This window comes from Anopheles marshallii, chromosome 3 (genome assembly GCF_943734725.1).
Source record: "Anopheles marshallii chromosome 3, idAnoMarsDA_429_01, whole genome shotgun sequence".
Classification (NCBI taxonomy): Eukaryota; Metazoa; Arthropoda; class Insecta; order Diptera; family Culicidae; genus Anopheles; species Anopheles marshallii.
Window position 1 is genome coordinate 74,859,423 of NC_071327.1, and position 14,091 is coordinate 74,873,513.

Here is a 14,091-nt window from a genome sequence, read left to right on the forward strand (position 1 = left end):
GCAAAGAAGCGACCATATCTGTAGGTGAACCTATTCCCAGGGAAATTTGCCTAGTGATTGTGAGCGTACAGTAAGGAAAACGTTTAAAACCTCATTTGAGCGATCGTGATGGCCGGCTTCATGGATCACTTCTTGATCCTTCTGCACACCTGTCACCTCTATTGTAGCAGCGCGATCGAATGGATGACCGGGTACTGCCGGATGGCCGCCGAGCAGATCGATGAAATTTGGCAACACGTCCTCCAGTGGGTAAGTACACCTGCTCGCCGCCGTATGTTCTATCGCGCCTGTTCCGCGAGGGTGTCGTTACGAAAGGTGGCCACCAGCCGTTACATAGCCGCACGGATGCGATTCGTTTTGACGGATCGATGCAAGGAAATGGAAAGTTTTCACCGCCACCATTAGAAAGTGAATTTTCAAATCCAATTGCAAAATAAGCCAAGTTGATGGTACGAACCACCGAACCGCTGTCCGGCTTGGTAGCGGCAGACTGGCGCTTCCATTTTCCATACGTTGTGCGTGTCCAGCTGATGCATGTGTTCGTGGTCGTGCGTGTGTGTGGTTGGTGGAAAAAGTGGCGTTGATTATTAATATGCCGATAGTCCACTGTCTTGTCGGTTGTTTAGCGTACCGGTTCCACTCCCTCTTGAACACCACCACCCAAACGCACGTGCTCGATGGGAGGGAAAATAATGAATTAATAAGGCAATTGATTAACACATTAATAAGCTGCGAGGGAACGATTTGAAAGGAGGATCTGATGGTTTTAAACTTTCTTCCCAATCTGCAATACCGTGTGGACCGGGGCGATTAAGACGGAACCATTGGAATGTGATCGATAAACATTGAGATGTTGCTTTTATATAATAACCTTTGTGAAAGACGATCTTCTAGCTCGCAAACAACAGCAAGAATGGGACTGAAACATCGCATACATCTTTGGCGATTTTCTTGCGGTTCGTTGAAAGTGAACGTCGGCCAACATTTTCTTCTCCTTCGTTTGAACGTTATGCATTTCCCGTTGCCCTACTTTTGAAGGGTGTTTTGGCAAATGGGCCTCTTTTTTCGTAAGCGCACAATAATTAATGATCGAATTCGCGATCAATGAGAGCTCATTGGGCGATGAAAGAAAAAAGTGCTTTCCATTTTGCCCACCCATTGAATGGAGGTTCACTTGAGTAGCCATTTGTTTGCTGCATGTGATGCTACTTTAGTTTAACCGTAACGCATTGAAGCTCTACTAACGGGTATTTTAAGAGATCTGATTTTTCTATTGCAAGTTTAGTGAAAGTATTAAATTTTCCATCGTAAGGGAAAAGCGTCAAACGAATTGTTGAAAGGGCAGTGCTACAGAACAGTGTAAGAATGTAAACAATCATTACCCCCGGTCGGTACTGGATGGAGCAACGAACTTTATAATCAAACCCCGCGTCCGTGATTAGCATATTTTAGCAAAATGCTGGACTGTCTCACATAATTGCTGTCCTTCACCGTGACCGCCGTGGGGTCATATCGGGGGAAGTTTAGCACGACGGTTAAATGGTTTCCGGTGTGGGGTTTTGTTCGGTAGTATGCCAGCCAGATACATTTTGTTATTGAAAGTAGAAAACCGCGAGAGAATGAAAACTGTTAAGTTAAAAATAAAAACAGATGCGGCAATAACAGTACAATATTTATATTGAAAACGGTTATGGGCAGAAGATGAATACACAAAGTAGGTGTAACGATATACTTTTTTTTACGGAAAATTGATGTAAAATCATTGAATAATGCAAATATCGTAATGGGAAACAAATCATATAATGAAATAGAAAAACAAATTTTAATATTAATGCGTTATGCATTTTATCAAAAAAAATAAAATAATAATAATAATAAAGGAAATGCGAACACGGAAAACTTCTATGTAAAATTCAAATTGTATTACTCAAAATCAATTCACGATTCATATCAGCATAAATCACATAAAGCATGCATCATTGAGGAAATGGTTGCAATCAGACAGGTCCCCTTTAAACCAGGTTGGGGATCATTTTTTCCTCCCTGTCTATCAACTATGCGCTTGTGGTCGATGTCGATTATTCTCCCAATTTGCCCACCCATCCGGTATTCCCGGGTACCCCGACCGAAGCATAAAGCAACATTGTTTACGCGGGTCGAATCAAACAGTAGCCACTGCCCAGACCAGCCGGTTTCGACGCATCCGTCCGTGGATCAAAACAAAAAAAAAACTCCCCAAACAGGGAAAACCAACCCCACAGTTCAAAAGCAAGCACTTTAATACGCTTTGCGTGGGGCAGTTTGGCTTTTTGGTTACTGTTGCTGCCTGTTCGGGCCACCGTTCGGCTGCTGTTTTGTGAAAAATCATCCGACCAGGTCCGGGGGCAGCAAACGAAAACAAAACGAAAATGGGTGGCGCCGTCCGTTGCGCGTTCGGTGCCGATGCCGAGGCGCGCGCTCGCTCTCTACCGCATGGCAGCTGATTCAGTTACCGATTTGATGTACGCCACGGATGACCACACGGTGGTACGGCTTCTTACGCGATGCGCGCGCGCGCTCACAACACAAAAATGGTAACCGGCTCAAAAGGCTACGGTGATCGATCGTACGACTGATGCACAAACGTGCGTGAAAAGAAAAAACAAAGCATCCGATCGATACGGTAGATCGAAGAAATGGTGTTGGTGGCAGGTTGGTAGGGCAGTAGGTGCAGTCTAAGAACGTATTAATCAATTCTCTTTCTGTGCACGCGTACGCATCGAGCACCCAAACCGTGACACCAATTTCGTTCGGCGCTCAAGTGTCGTGTTTCGCATTGTTTTGTTTTGCAAATTGTCAATCGCGAATGCGCGAGTGCTACAAAGAATTCAAACTACGTTAAGGCATAACTTCTAAATGTGGAGGTGTATGTTTGCTTCTTACCTTCGGTGCAGTCCTCGTCTTACAAAGCAGAAAAATAGTGGCCTAACGTTGGCTGGCGTTTTCGAAGAAGGTGTGCGTGCGCTAGAGCGTGCAAGGCTTCTCTCTTTACCGTGTGGGCACTGTCGTACAGATGTGCGGATCCTGTGGGCACAAAATCAATTAGTCGCTGGAAGGTGAATACCGTGACGTCGCACGGCACCCGTTGTACCGCGAGGTGTCGGATGAGTTTTCACGGTTCGCGGAATCCGTGTACGTGTGTGTGTGTGTGTGTGCTTGTTTTACCTCTGGTTTGACGAGCTCAACGGTGATGTCATGGCGGTGTTCAGTGCACGACACGACATATTGGACGCACTTGCGGGATTTTACTAATCCAGCCTATTAGTCTTCGGTGTGACAACGGCCGGCACGACCGTAGCTAATCTGTCCAGTACAGCAGGAAGCGGGAGAGGGAGTCGATCTTTAGTTTCTTTCTATTTTCCATTCCCTTGGGGTTTTTTTTTTGCTCGTTTTTTAGTATCCATTTACCCGGCGAACAGTGCGCGACCGTGCGCGGTGCGTTACATGCTTACTAATGAATTGACATCGTGCCGGTAATGGTGTGACGTTGTGCTTTACTGGAATGTTCTTACTCATAGGAGAAGCTTCAATTAAGCTGGAACAGATCAGCGTTTGAAGACCGGATGGGCCGTGATCGGAAAATGGTGAGCGTGTGAACGTTGTTTGTGTACAGTGGCTACTCCGTGATTGACAATTGCGGCAAAAGAAAACAAAATCATAAAACCACACTCAACACACACACACAACGGAATACGATTTCGCTGTACTTGCCTGGCGACGACGACAAACACCGACGACGGATGGGTGTTAAAATTAATCCATCAATCCGGTAATTATGATTGCCCGCAGTGAAAATATAGGTTATGATAAGTGTGCACTGTGCGTCCGATCCGGCGGTACAGCAAGCGGTCAAGCAAATCGAAGCAAATGGCGATCGCACCACATTAAGCCGTTTGGAAATTCAAACAAGTGAGCAAACAGAGAGGAAGAGAGAAAAAACCGTGTTGTCGAGTGTGTGAGTGGCTATTGCCGGTGTGCCGTACTGATGAACTGTTGTGCCTGTGTGTTTGTATATGGTTTTTAATAAAAAAAAGAAGAAGTTTTGTGCTGGAAGTGCTGGAAAAGCTGGTGCAAAAGCAGCAGCAGCAAACGTGAATAGAAAATAGTGCGAAAAGTTTGGAAAGAAAAGCATCACGGCTCGGCTTGCCAGTGTAATTATGGTGTGTTTGTGGCGTGGTGGCGTTATTGGGCAAATTATCGGTGAAAGAGAAACGAAGTGAGTTTCGGTAGCTACCATAAAAAAAAGGAAAAATAGCTCTATCGATGGGAGTGATAGTGTCGAAAGAGGTGCGATTAGTGTAATTCGATGGGTAAAGTACGCAATCCAAAGGGCCCTCGGTACGTGTGAGACGAAAAGCACACCCTACGATACGGTTGGAAATTGAATTGATTCTCGAACGCGATCGTGTGGGTCAAGAGGGAACGAGGTTAAGGAGGTTTAAAGAAGGATGCAACACTACTCAAAAAGCTGGTTGTAAGTGAAAAAAAGGAAGAAAGGGGAATCGGCGGCAAGATGGCGTACGTTGTTTGGCGCGTGCTTTTGAAGCAGTACTCAAAGGTTCGGCTGGGCATTCAGAGGAACCCGTCGGTGGAAGATGAAGTGAGTTTGAAAGTTTTTTTTTCCGAATTTTGGTTTTCTCAATCGTACTACGTCTGAATATTGTATAAATTTCTTAATTAACTCTGTTAGATCTATATTTATACCGTTTTTATTGCATCGTTGAGCTCCAAGAGGCAAACAGTTTCCATAAACACGCAATCATTGGCAATTTAAAATGACAGTTACGATTGAGGTTAAGAGTTATATTCTCAAGACAAACTAGAACCATAGCGAGTGACCTAGGGCAAGTGGAATTAGTGGTGCAATATAAAGTCTGACTATAAACATGTCTACACTCAGAGACTCTTCTTCCAACCATGACCTAAACGACACATGAACATTCGTCAATCATCCCCATAAACGGATACCGGAAATCTTTGTCCCACATATTTCGTTATTCCCCATACGCTTAATTGATCAGTTCAACTGATTTTCGAAAGCCATCTGCAAACGTATCTATCTCTCACTCGTCAGTACGTCGTCTGTGTGCGCCTCAGCTAGTCCTAAATAGCTAACGTAAACGACAATTATGGCATATATTTTCTCTTCCACCAGGCGATTGATGGAAAGAGGCAGAGGAGGGTGTGCAATTAATACGACGGCAGAAGTTTGCTTCCGAAAACCCATAACCTAATATCCAATTTCACGGCCGTGGGCACTCGGTAATGCAGCAACGCATGAGAGGATTCCCCGCAGTTCGCGGTCCAGTCCAATGGCGACGTTTATTTCCGTGGTCGCATGCGGTACGGTAATGTCCCGCGAAAGAAAGCAGGGACAGTGGGCAGTCGGCGACAGAGGGGAAGTTTGGGGGGAGAAAATATTAGATGGAAAAGCTTACGCTTTTGGTGGTCTCCCGGGTGCGTGTAGTACAGTCTTTGTACACTTCTAGCTGGAAGGGAAGTCATCACGATGGAGGCCCAGCGTCCAAAGTAAACCACAAAACATTCCAACACCCCCTATACGGGTGGACACAAAATGTGCACTTTCCCGTCCGATCGAGCGCAATGAAAAGTTAATTTAAAAAAAAAACGAAGCCCATCAACCACAGCGCAAAAATTAGGAATAGAAAATATTGTGAAAAAATACTCTTCTCTCACACGCGGACCACCTTTTGAAGCACAATCGGGTGTCTGGTGCGGATGTGAGAAGATGCTTCCGCTTACGTGAGATGAGCGATGTTAGGGCGGCAAAACGATCACTCCAATGCGAGATCAACGCGCCCAGTATGCTATTTGTTTGCTGTCCCCAAAAATGGAACCGAAATCAACTGTAACGTTCAATTTAAGGCCACTTAATGACTCACGTCACGGACGGTCCTAATGGGCGTCAGCATATAAGGGGATGCGCTTTTTTACGATTTCGATTTCGTTCGGTTGGTCTGTTTGGTGATGGAAGAAATTTTATCATTGTGTCATGTTGGACTAATGATGCCAGCTAGAAAGTGCGGATGTGAACTTTCAGTACCACCCAGGGTGTGCCATCCGATCATTGATGTTCAATTTTTGGTAATTGAATAAGTTAAAGTAAAATGAACCCCAGCTAATGATACTGATAGTACGGAATGGTTCACTTGATTAAAAATTGATATTTTTACATGGGAACCAAATTAAGAGCAACAGATTTTATATACAATCAGAAAGATCGATTTTGAAAATACTTTCAACAAACACATTGAAGTTTAAGTAAAATCTAATCAGAAATTAAATAACAATATTTATAATATAAAGCGATTTAAAGTATCAAATTTTCTTATAAACCAACCTGCATTACCCCTGTTGACACCTATTTACACTTGGAAATTCGTTTCCTTTATAATAATAAAGGTGTGACCTCAAAACAGGTCGTCCTCAAAGCAAAGATCGGTCAGTATAATCGCTTGATTTTGATTAAATTAGCATATTATAGCATGTTTCCATTACGCTGATAGCCCAGAAATGCAGAGGGGAAAAGAACACCCTTACTGATGGCAAGAATTCAAGAGCACCCGGTGGATCATTCCAACGCCCCATCATGCAACGCCGCCTGGCAGTAGTGTAGGGCAGGCAATTGTTATGCAATAGTGTATGCACGATAAGTGACGTATGGCAATGCTGCATTGGGGAGGGTAACATTACAAGGAACGGCTGCGTGCAGGTGGGAAAGGGATAAAAGGTAAATTATTCGATTAGACTCGCCACAACTGCCGGTCGACAACTCGTCCATTTCGTCACCGTTGGCCTTGGGAGCTGGTTTTCAATGCTACTCGATCAATATGCAGATTACCGCGGTTCGCGTGCAGTACAAAATTGTACAATGTAATGGAAAACTATTTTCCGTAGCAGCGCGGAAAAAGACATATAGTTGTCTAATGGGGAGGGACGTACGATGAGATAAAGAGAACACACCACGGGCGCTCTGCCCACCCGAAAGCCCACACCGGACACTGAAGCACTAATGGTTGTGCCTCCCCGCACTGGTACGACCAGGCCAAATAGAACGGAAAGTGCTCCACACCCCGAAAACGATCGTCTTGAATTTCACTGAACCGTGTAGCTGGAGCAAAAAGACCTGCCGCAGGGGTTTGCCGTATTTTTGCTGCCGCTACTTCGTTTTAGTACACATCAATCCCATCAACGGGCTCGCATCGGTACACGGAACGCATAGATGTGTGGTTCGATGTTTGCGGGCCGGTGGTAAAATGGGGTTGGCCACTCCCGAAGAAGAAGCCGCCACAGTCGACTAGTCCGAGGCAAGGCTCCCTAATTGGACGCAGTTGTCCGGTGCAATCCTTTCGGCGGGGGGGTGTCTTCTAGACCGAGGATGTGGGAGGGAACTATACCTATGTGCAATGGAGGGGGAGGAGGTGGGAGGAAGCCGATTTCATGGTGCTTTCTTTTTTTTTTGCAAAACCGCTGCCGCCTCGGGGTTGAGGAAAATGTTCATGTTTTTATTTTGCCTTTTCACGCAACCCGTCATGAAAGCCGATAATGGTTGTGTTTGCTATTTTATGTGGAGCAATATTGAATTGTTGTTTTGTAAGGAGCGGTGTTGTATGTGGGTTAAGAATCGGTTAGAGTACAGCATTGAATTAATGTTTGGTCTGTTGCAAAAATGGCCCTTTTTACAAGAAGTTTGTGTTAAATTGGTTAATTATTGCAACTATTTAGTGAGGTTTGGTCATTGACTGGTAACCCTTTCACCACGTTTTTGATGGCAATACATGATTTTCTTTTAAACTTCGTTGAAGAATGACCATTTATCATTGCCAGACGTACACACCTTCAACTTCCGGGCGGGTGCAACTGTAACACCTTGGCTATTTTTACTCTACGTCACAAAGCAAAGTGTGGACTGCCAATATATTATTATCAATACTAGTAGAGAATCAACAACACGCCCAGTCTGGAAGTTCCAATTTCTTTTGGACTATCATCGCTCTTCCATACGGCACTGTTGTTTCGATTTTGAATCCCCTCATATAGGATGGGATTCGAACATATATGGTGGGAACCTTTGATGAATAAGATCTAACGACGTGACACGTGACTATGGAACCGTTCGACTGATCATAGTGCTAAGAATGTTAAAACTCAAAGCTACTGAGCCATTAGGCATGCCCGGTCAAGTACTAGGACAGGTTGTAGAGTCGAAATAAGTAGCTTAAGTTAAATAAATTGAGTATAACAAATCTTTTAAACGTCATCAAGAAATATAAGGATAATTTTCCTTAAACACATTAACAGAATGTTGTAATATTTAGAAATACTATCAAAAAAGGATATGAAATTGACTAAAAAAATTATTCAATTAAACAAAGCTGGTCGCTGTGAAGTTTGGGAAAATATCGGTTTAGGCTTAACAAATAATTATTTAATTAATTATATTTATTTTGTCCTTCGTGATACTTTCTATTTAAGCGTTTTCGTTAGTTTTCCCAGCACCATTTCCACCACCTCATCAAAGGTTTCCCAGGCCCGGCATTCTTACGCCCCTTAAGCACCAAAACCTCACGGTGGCAACTTCAGATGGAAAAAAAACAATACAAAACGTTTGCAGAAAACAAAAAAAATGGAAAGTTCCGCCGATATTTTGATAAACGGGAGAAATCATGCACAAAACGAGCAGTGATCGCATCACGATTTATGATAATGAAGCTATCGATCGATTTTCGCACATCAACCGTTTTGTTTCGTGCCGTGTTGCGGTGGGTTAGCCAGAAAAGCAGAACCTCCTTTCGCTTGCGTTGTGTTTTTCCTCCGCTCCGCGAGTGGCTTTTGGTGGGAGCAATTGTTGAATATCTCGCGTCTGCTCTGGTTGCGTCCGGTGCGCTGAGTAGCGATCGCTGAAATGTAGGTGAGAGCACCCCAACATCGGCAGCTCATTCGCAAAACGGATGCCCGGCACGGTTACTTCCCTTTTGCCGTGCGGTTCACGAGGGCTTGCGCGTCTGCCGTACTGTCTGAAGGTGCAATGGTCAAGGGGAGATGGTGTCGAAGTAGTAGCAATAGTCCCATGTTGTTTTGTGACTCCTTCGAAAAACGAGGAACTGGAACCTCTGGGGTGTGCTCACCCGGGGGAAATAATTTACGGGATGGTGTGCTGTAAGGGGTCGGTGGACCCGATGCGTGCAGGCACATTTTGCGTACCCAGTGGAGCACATTTCGTAACCGTCGTGTACGAAGTTTTAATGGCATCCAGAATAGTTACGTTCTTAGCACGGTACCATATACATATATTTATGATCCGTCTTCCATCGCCCCGGAGGGGTCGGGGGGTATATTCGCCAGTCTTCTAATGGGTCCTAGCCCTGTTTTGGTATGTCTTTTTGCTGCTTTTAGTGTGTCGTCCGTGCTGGAAAACCGTTCTTCGATCGGCGGGCCTGCGTTTATGGTCGCCGGACACGTGAAATAGATGCAAAGTTTAGGGAAAAACGGTACCCATAAATCAATCGCGAACATATTCATTACGATAATGAACATAAACGGTTCGGGGTTGGGGATCGACTGGAGTCGCGATGGTGATGGTGCCGGCATAATCGTAAGCGGAGCTAGCTCAGCTAGCCACCATTTGTCTCTCAGCTTCTTTCCTGACGCTGCCAACGCCAACACCACCAAAACGAGGCTCTGAAATGTATGTTATATGATTGTACTGGGCGAAAATATTCGAAACGTTTTATTGCGAAAACTGCCCTTTTGAATGTTTCATCCGACGATCGGTTGGTGCGACTGACCCGCGCAATGATATAAATATTGTTCGCCGTTCGCCTTAATTGCCTCCCTCTTACTCGCAAGCACACAATTTAGGGCAATTTTATCAACGCACTATGTTGTTTAGGTGTGATCTAGGGTTTGGTGTTAATTGGCGAATGAATACAACGATTATCCGTTTTGCACGGTGAAGGTTGCCCGGTTACCGGTGAAAGTATTGTGAAACGGTAACCCAAAATTCACAAAATCAATCATTTTCACTTACACTGCACTTTGCTGTAAGTGAGCTAATGTAGCTTTAACGCGCAATGAAGCAGTCAAATAGATTTAAAATTGTGTATGATAAATAAGATTACTGGAAAATGGTGCTGAAAGTGAGCTTGCGTATCATCGCACAAACTGTACCGAATAACATTATTTGGCAAAAGGTGCAGTTAATAAAGCAATTGTAAGCTAAACGTTTCATCACCATCTGCATGCACACCATCAACGTGAATTACGAGCGTTTCGGCGCTTCGTTTAAGGGATTTAAAGAAAATGGTTGCGAGCGGTAATCGACGTAACGCTCGGTGCGTTGTAACATCAGAATGGGAGAAGAATGTGCCTCTCGTGGCGCTGCCTGCAATGCAGTCGTTTTCTTTGTGTGCTGGATTAGTGTGCCCCCGCGTGTTGATGAATGCCTTGGCAGCGTGCCCCACAGTTGGCCTCCATTTTTTTTTTTTAGTAGATTACGATACAATTAACCCAATCCGACAAACACGTTGGGCCACATTTCGACAGTTGTTTTGCTTTATGGCGGCGATTTTCGTACATATCATTGTCAATTGTAAAGGTAGATTGTTTGTCTTCTATCGTCAGGGTGTTTTGGGGGAGGGGGGTGTGTGAAGAAAGGTGCACTTTTTCCCAAATATTATGGTACAACATTTAATGAGCTTTTCTTTGGTTTGTTGTTTATACGGGACGAGATAAAGCGATAATAAGTAGCCTCTTTAATAATCTTACCAGTAAGTTTCGTGAAAAAAAAATCGGTTGTTGTGGTTTGCTGCAGAGAAACAATGAGTTTTGGGTGTGTATATTTGTTTTATCTGAGTTATGTCGTTGCATCTGACCTTGTCATTTGTATGGAGACGAATAATGGCGTCATAATGGCGAATTGGATTATATTAAATGCAATAAATTTTACGAAGATTTGATAGCTATATTGTTAGCAAAATATAGAAAAGCGATGAATCATTTCGATGCGGTGTGGAAATCCACCTTCCAACAGCTTCTAAGTGGTGTTCCAACATCTTTAGAATTGGCTGTCATCTATACTAATGCTCATTGTGCATGCGATCTGCACCAAATGTCTGCTGTTCTGTTCCTCTTAGAACGGTCTATTAGGCAACAGTATGCAATTTGTTCTCATCTTGCCCAGACTCCACTATTGCGTTGGTTGAATTTGGATGAATGTGGAACCCGCTTTTTGTTTGCCATCAGCAAACTCCGTCAAATATGAAAAAAGAATATGATGGTTTGCTTGGACCCACGAAAAAGGGAATGTCCCTTTCCTGGTTGCACAAATGCGGTAAACAGCAACCCCACGGTGGCGTTGCACCCTGTTCCCTGAAGGAAGGGCATGGGAACAACTATTCCCAGACCGAAAGCCTACTGTGACTCATACGGTTGCTACTGCTGCTGTTGATCATCTGGCACGATACAGGCATATAATTGGAGCACCCGAGTGATCGGGGTTTTGCGAAACGGTGCGCAAGGGCAATAGGGCAACACGTTGGCAATCGGTGACAGGGCAATGAGCATTAGCTGCCGCATGCGCACCTCTAACCCCTCAAATGTGCCAACATGTGGCCGCACCGTTCTTGAACCTAATTAAGCGTTGTTCCGATCAGTCATCACCGTACAAAGCGGGCGGTTTTTTTTTGTTTAGTGTTGCTTTTGCTTAGTTCCGATCGGCACCGAAAGGAAAAAAAAACCCCTCCCTTAGTTCGCACCCTTTCCTGCAATCGAATGGGAAAGGTGGAGTCGTTACGCTGATTTACGGCAACAGTTACTGTTAATTACGGTGCCAACATTGGGGTACTGCATCCGCTCGGGAGCGTTTTGTTCTCTCGCCTGTCGCGGAGCGTGCGCAGGAAGTTCGCGTGTCCGTAAATCACGCACATACGAAACACAAAAACGGTGCAAACAAATCGGCGATGAGCTTCTTAACGATGCAATAAAATCGATATGCTGTGGGCAAATTATGACGCGATGGCATCGGAATGTGTAGTGAAAGGATGCGTTAAAAGGAAAAAGCTATCGTTGAAGTTTTCCCTTTCGTGGAAATACTAATGATTTCGTTTAGAAGTGAAAGAAGATTCGATGTTTTGTTAGTTTGTATTTGACATATTTTTTGGAATGATCGAAAGGAATTCATGAATTCATGAGCCGAAACAACATTTATTACTTGTGAATCATTACATCAAAGATGAAAAAGTTATTAAATTGCCTTCTTACGGTGCCATACTTGTTTTTACAATTGATTTAAATAAAATTATTGTTGTTTTTTTTCAAAATCATCTTTCAAATTAAAATAAATAATTTATAAATAAAACAATTAAAATTCCCAGAAAATTAAATTATCTTATCAACATATGTTGAAGAGGGAGAATATCAGGTAAACACTGTCAACCTTAACCATGGAAAAATATTATTGTTCATGTGAAAAATTGAGCGTTGCTTGAATATAGCTAAAATGATCATCTTCATCATTATCATTTCTTTAACCATGTAAAACTGTAATTGTAAATGGTCTACATGCTGTTGAAAGATTAAAAAATGTAAAGCTAAATAAAAACAGTAAATAAATATACTTAAATAGTATTACGTAAAGTTGAACACTTTACTTGAACAACTTTTAATTTAAACCTTTTTTTCATTTACTGTTCGGGAAAATTTCATTTCAATCGCTAACCCTGCAAAATTGTGCAAAAGAGAAATGGGGGAAAATGAAAGAGGCAGCTATAGAAGCTCATCTTGAAGCTTTAAGCTCGATGGAAAAGAGCTTTCTCTTTTGATTTGCTTTTGATTCCAGCATAGAGTATTGTGGGGCAAACATACTCTATTCATACTATTTTATTCTTATTTAACGTAAGTGAATAATATACGAAGTGTAACAATAATTTTGTGCGATGAACTGGCAAGCCTTTCTCTACAGATGACGCTAGAATTAGGAAATTGATTATTGTGGGAAAACCAGTGAGAATCAATCGTTAAAAATATTCTTTTAAAATTCTCTATTTAAATATATTCGGTTAGTTCTGCTAATTGGTAAATGATGGTCCGAATGATATCGGGACAAATACGCCGGTCTTTCATACGATAGAAAAGGCATTAAAACCCACCCTGAGCGTTGTCTTAGGGCAAAAGAAGTCGAGCAAATTCAGCCATTATAGGCCAACCTTCACAGGTTATTTCTCAAATTTCTCAAAGACGGAGGTAAGTTTTTTTTTATCAAACATCGTTTATTTTTTGTCAAACGTTGATAGGTATAGGTTTATAATTTCCCAAAAATATCCAGCGCTAAACATGGCTGCTCAATGGCGCATACATTATGAGCTGCGACCGCCGTCTCTCCCGGGGTTGGGATATGATTTGACAATTATCGGCACGTCGCCGCCACCATTTGAATGCAACATTGTTGACGAAAGGGCATTTGGGGAGCGAGCCGCTGGCCCTATAATTGGCATCGCCCAGACCCGGCAGCCAGGCGGAACCCTTCAGGAGGCTGAGAATCAATTTGATCTTCCCGCCCGCACGTTAGTCACGTGCATTATCCGGCGGTATGGCGTACGGTGGATGCCGAAGTCAATAAATTATGCCATTTCGAATCCGAAAAATCGGCTCGTATTCGAACGGGGTGGCCCAGTGAAGAGAACAAGCGAGCGGCAGAAAAAAAAAATGGATCGCGTAACGTTTCGCAACTTTTTTCCAAACGTTGCCACCATACGGCCCGTGGTAACGATCGATCACGATCACGACGAGAAAAATAAGGAGCGAAGCGCGGGAAACTGTTTTGTTTTCGTTTTCCATCACCGAGCGCGATGAGGAGCCTTTTCGGCGTTTCCTGGTTTTCTCCTTGGAGATCCTGCCCTTTTGCCACATTATGGGTGGTTATTGTTGCGTTCGGGTTAGGGGTTGCTCCGATGCACTTATGCATCTATTGCTGCACACTTTTCCCTTCTTGCGTGTGTGTGCTTTGCACTCGTTTCGGACCCTTGCCAGTGT